This window comes from Sus scrofa, chromosome 12 (assembly GCF_000003025.6).
Source record: "Sus scrofa isolate TJ Tabasco breed Duroc chromosome 12, Sscrofa11.1, whole genome shotgun sequence".
NCBI lineage: Eukaryota > Metazoa > Chordata > Mammalia > Artiodactyla > Suidae > Sus > Sus scrofa.
The window spans coordinates 56,771,258-56,777,257 of record NC_010454.4 but is presented as its reverse complement, the minus strand read 5'-3'; positions in this window follow the sequence as shown (position 1 = coordinate 56,777,257).

The window sequence follows — 6,000 nt, the reverse complement described above, 5'->3', positions numbered from 1 at the left end:
CCCCGTCTTGAGTGCTGTGGAAAGCCATCTGTGGACGGGCCTTTTGAAGTCACCGGGGAGATGGGCCCAGACGTTCTTTTACTTACACCACTTTGCTGCTTTTCTAAATATTCAGGTCATTCAGCAGCTCGCCACGTCTGCACACCGGAGATGTCACACAGGCACAGACGACCTTCTGTTTTCCTACTCGGAAGCTCATCGCAGCAGGAAAGGTCCTTCAGGTTCGACCTATTTGTCCATGCAGGTTCTTATTTATAAGAAGACGTGCCGTTTATTCATGCGTCTCTGATTCTGCAGCTGCAAAGGAGGGACTGGCGAGTCCTGGCACAGAATGTTCTTCTTGCTGAGACATGCAGGACCCTTCCTGCCCTCCCAGACCATCTGGACACACCTTCCCCTCAGCAGGTGTCTCTGATCTACCACACCTCTCCCCTCGGGTCCTGGGACCAGTCGCCTTCTTTCTGCAGGTGACACACAGCACACGCAAGGGTCCTTGCCCCTCACCGTCCCGGGAGCTGCAGAGCCTGGGCAAAGCCCTCTACGAATCGTGCATTCCTTTTCAGGGTGTCCCAAGCCAGCCTTCCTAACATCGTGTCCTCACACGAATGCAGGACGTTTCTTTTATTCCAAGTACTTTCACTTTCATGCCAAGTGAGTGAGAGCTAACGAGTGCCATCTCCAGCGATACGACAAACAGGTCCAGTCCCCAAAGCACCTGCCACATCTCCCCAGAGTTCCGTTTAGCTTGCATCTCTAAGCCGGTGATATTTTTATGCTCCCCCCACCCCTGCTCTTCTGAGAGCCCTCAGTTGAAAAGACTGAGGTCTCTGGGCATAAAGGGCACTGAGAGTGTCCCTGATGACCAAGGAGGTCTGATTCTGCTCCAGCAGAGAGCTCCTTTGGAGGGGCCACCCTGGCCATGACATCAGGGCACTGGGAACAAAGACGGATTATACTCAATGAATTAAAAGACACCATGCCCTTGGGAACTTAACACATGGGAAAAACCAAAAACCCTGCAGTGGCTGCAGGGATATAAGTCAGCAAGCTAACAGTCCCAGGAGGAAAAAGACCCATCGCACTCCGCAGAACCTGTCTCCAAGGTCATTTCCTCAGGAGGAGGAAAAGAAATCATAGACCAAGACAGTCAGCAAGTTCTAGAATTCTCCATGCCTCTCCTTGGGAAGCAGAAGTTACCCCTTTGGACTGAGTTCTTGGACAGTTCATACACGAAGGAGAAGCTTCATCATGGGTGATTCTCATGAATGGATGCAGGTTGGCTTTTTTTTTTTTTTTTTTTGCTCTTTAGGGCTGCACCCATGGCATATGGAAGTTGCCAGGTTAGGGGTCAACTGGAGCTATAGCTGCCAGCCTAGGCCACAGCCACAGCCACACTGGATCCCCAAGCCACTGAGTGAGGCCAGGGATCAAACCCACATCCTCATGGACACCAGCTGGATTCACTTCCACTGCGCCACAACAGGAGTTCCCCGGATGCAAGTTCTGACGTGAATTCTAATTTTTTAAAAAGTTTTTTGGTTGCACTGGTGACATAGGCTAGGAGTGAACCCACACGATAGAGTAACCAGAGCCCCTGCCGTGACAATGTCAGATCCTGAACCCTCCAAGTCACTGGGGAACTCAACAAGTTCTCAAGTTTAAAACGTATGGATCAAGGCAATGAGCGCAGTCATATAATAATGATTCATACTGAAAATTCTATAGGAATACAGTTTACAAGCAATGTTACAGAAATAACATTAATCTACATAAGCATCCATATAACAAAATCCCCTTAATGGTTTTCAGTTATTCCAGGGCAGTTTCTATGTGAGGAACTCAGATAGTCCAGGGTCACAGCACCAGGAAGATCAAAGGCAACTTAGACGGTAATTCTAGATGGATTCCAGCTACCCACACTTATCTCTAAGCATTGACTTAACTGGAAAAAAAAAATGTGCAGAGTTAAAATTGTATTAAGGTGGTAATTCTCAAATCCAGATTGGCAAAGCGTACCTGGGGGGAAGGGGGCAGATGGGAGAATCAGCCTAGGGGATTTCTTGCAAATAACACACACGCAATTTCAGAATGTTCTGGCATAGTTTTCAGGTAGTTGTGGTAACAGGAACTCAAACCAATTTCAGGAATATAAATAGACAGATATAGATAAGACAGTGCCTGGTTCAGCAACTGGTCCTGTTGACTCATTAGCTGTGTGACCCTGGGCAGTAACTGAACGTTTCTGTACCCAGCTTATTCCTTTTCAAAGGGGGATAACAGTAGTTACTCAAGGATTCTTAAGAGAAATGTATGAGCAATGTGGAGTTTTAATTTTTTTTCATTCTTCGCGATTTATTTTTAATTTATTTCCTCTTGGAGTTGGCGCTCCACTTTAAAAAAAAATACATTTTATTGGAGTATAGTTGACTTAGAAAGTTGTGTTCGTTTCAGGTGTACAGCAAAGTAAATCACTTCTACATACGCATATACCTAGTCCTTTTCAGATTCTTTTCCCATATAGGTTATTACACAGTATGGCGGAGGTTCCCAGGCTGACCTCATTCTCTCCTGCAGAGCAGGTTTCAAGGAGCTCCAGTTCAGAATCCCAGAAGGGAAAGGGCTTCTTTCACTCACAGGTAATATTGGGTCCAGGAGCAGTAAGACTGGCTCCGCTTGGGTCACGTGCTCACCTCTTGAGCCCATCATGGTGGCTACAGGGATGGGACACTGATGGGAGACTGGACTAGGTCACGTGGCAACAGCGGGGCTAGACTGGGACTGGAAGAGCCAAGGGAAAGCTGACTGGACACACAGAGCAACAGCTACCACAAGTCCTGGGAGGTCCTTTCAGCGATGTGTACCCCCGGGTGAGTATCACAGATTGGTGACTGTTGCTACCAAGAACTGTATTACCAAATGCAACCAAGTATTTACCGAATGGAAAGTGTTGCATTCTTTTGTTTGTTTTTTTAACGGAAGAATAGCTGATTTACAATGTTAGTGTGTTGCTTTCTTACCCCATGCCTACAACATCACTAGGAAGGAAATATCATTCACCCTTAACTCGAGCAAAACCATGAAGAATTGAAAAACCGTATGAGATTTTCACTGCCCATCTTCCCTCCAAGATATGAGATCTACAGGAGCGGGGATTTGGTTTTGCCAACCTCTGTCTGCAGGGTGGCTGGGGCAGAGACTTGCATGAAGTTCACACTCAGCGATTCGTGCTGGAGTGTTTAACGAACACGTGGATGGAGCCGTCCGGGACACCACGGCTGGAGAGTGGCGGAGAGATCAAGCCACCGAGCCCACAGCTCTAGTCTCCGGGGTGTTCTGTTAACCACTCTCCAAGGAGAGATGAGCATGTCCTATTGCTCCGGGAACTGACGCAGAGCAAAGGTTTCATTTGTTTTCTATAGAAAGCCATTGTTACAGACAGAGCTCGCCTGGCAGGGGGACACAGGGTCACCCTTAGCAGCCACTGTCCCATCCACATAGAATGTGCCAGTCTCCTAAGGAAGGTCTTTGGGTGAAGAGATGGGACACAGGACAGAGAGGCTGAAATGGGGAGATGGGGGAGGGGTGGCAGGGTGGGAGGGGTTCTGATAAAAGACTAGCAAATTCTTCAACACAGGGTGGGGTTTGCTGAGAGGTGGGGCGGGGGAAAGAGCCCGAGGAGGAAGGACGGGAAAAGCTGGAGATGACAGAAAGGGAGGATGTGGGAAGAGAGGAAGGCAGGTGGCCCAGTATCCCCCGTGCAGCAGAGCCGCCCCCCGCCCCCGGTCCGGGAGCCGCTCCTTCCCGAGGCCACAGCCCTTCCCTCTAACGCCTGAAATAGTGATGAAAGGACTCGATGATCTCGTTTGGCAGCACATTTTGAGGACGGTTTAGCTGGAAGAAGGCATCTGCTTTATGCCAAGTGACACATTCCCTTGGCTTAGGGGGAGTCATGAGCAGAAGGGAGCCCAGGGGAGGGGCGGGCGCTGCCCGCGAGCTCTCCGCTGCAGGTCGGGGGCTCAGGACGGGGGCAGGAGGGGGGGGGTTAGGAAGTGAGGGGTTAACTGCCGATGAGGCAACTAGCCTCACCTTTCTTTTTTTCTTTTTCTGTTAAACTTTTTTGGAGTAGCGTTGACTTAGCAACTTGTGTCAGTTTCAGGCGTACAGCCAAGTCAGTCGGTCACACAGATACAGATGGGGGATCCGTTTCAGATTCTTTCAGATACAGATGGGGGATCCGTTTCAGATTCTTTTCCTGTGGAGTCAACCCAACCTTTCTCCACCTCACCTACTCAAGAAACATGAACCCTGGATTTGCAATCAAAATCGTGATGGAATCAAGCTGGTATTAAAACCTCATTCAGAGGGAGAATGTATATATATATATTCTTACACAATAGGAATGTATATATCCTTATATATATGTACATATACATCCATTAATCCCTCTACACATATACATGTTCTCTCTTTCTCTATATATACATACAGACACCGTAGAATGTATATATCCATTCTCCTTACATATAATGAATATACATATATATACACATTTCCCCTGGATGAGGTTTTAATAATAAATAGAAAATAATATATTTATACTTTATAAGCACTGCATTTATATCATGGAATACCTTATATATTTAAGTGTTATTTATTAAATGACAAGTGTACACATGCATTTACTCACACCATATAAACATTACAGATGCGCTCCCTCCATGCCCAGCTTTCTGTTTCCAGAAAGAGGGAGAAAGGCAGGAAGGGGAGGGTGAGGGATGCAGGTGGAGAAAAGCAATGGGGCTGATGAGAGGGGAGGCGGGTAGGGTGACCATTCCAGCGCCCGGCACACGTTACGACTCCACTTTGAGGTCCGTAGGATAAAGCGGGCATGGAAATTTCCAGAGAAAACATCCGTGAGTAACTCACTCAAGGACTGCTGTGCCCGCTAACATATCCTGGACCACTGCAAAGGGAGAAAGGCTCGGTGTCTGAGCAGCCCGGGGACCTGGGTGCTACGGCAAAGGAAGCAGAAAAGCTTAATGAGGATGGGACTTGGCCGCCTCCTAAACTGTGAGAGCTGTTTCCTTAGGACTCACTTTCCAGGTACAGGAAACAGGTATCGCCACAGTTAAGGAGCTGCAGGTGCGCGAGTTGAACGGGGAGACGATCATGGCTACTTCCGTGGGCTCTGGAGCCCCTGGCGCTGGAGGGTGGAACGAGAGCAGGAGGGAGCCAGCTGCTGGAATCTGTACGTCGTTGGCTCTTCTGGCCTAAAAGAATCCGAATCCCAGGTAAGAGAAAAACAGGAAGCCCAGGCACCTTCCGAAGCCCTTTGGTATGTCCAGGGGTCTCCTCTCCGCTCCGCATCCTCAGCCTCTTCGCCCCGAGTGTGGACGGCTTGGCCAGCATCACCCGCACCCACCCGAACCCCTGCCATTTCAGAGAGCCGGCTGGGAAAGAAAGCCCAGCACCGCCAAGACCCCACGCTGACGCCCGACCCCCATCTGCTCAAGTTCACCCCTGCCCTTGACTTACAAAATCTGTCTCCTACTTTCTCTCGAAGCCTCTTCTCACCTGTCACCCTGCTTCCACCCTGACCTTCTACCGTGAGTTCTCAGCAGCAGCCAGACCCATCACTGGAAACCCACATCTAATAAAGTCACTCTCCAGCTCCCAATTCTTGGGTGGCTTCCCACGCTGCTAAGACTCTAATCCGGAACCTCCACCATGGCCTGCTGGGCCCATGTGATCTGCCTTCTTGCCCAACCTCCAACCTCATCTCCAAGTCCTTCCCAGGAGACCTTTCTGCTGTTCCTTGAACATTCCAAACATGTTCTGGCTTCTGGCTTCTATCTGCTGTTCCCTCTGCCTGGAGTCCTTTTTCCAAAGGTGGACCCATGACGTGTTCCTTTAATCGATGCCAATCTCGTCTCTTAGGTCGCCTCTAAGAGGATCCCTTCACTGCTCCATCTGCCACAGCCATGTGCCTTGATCTCCTCT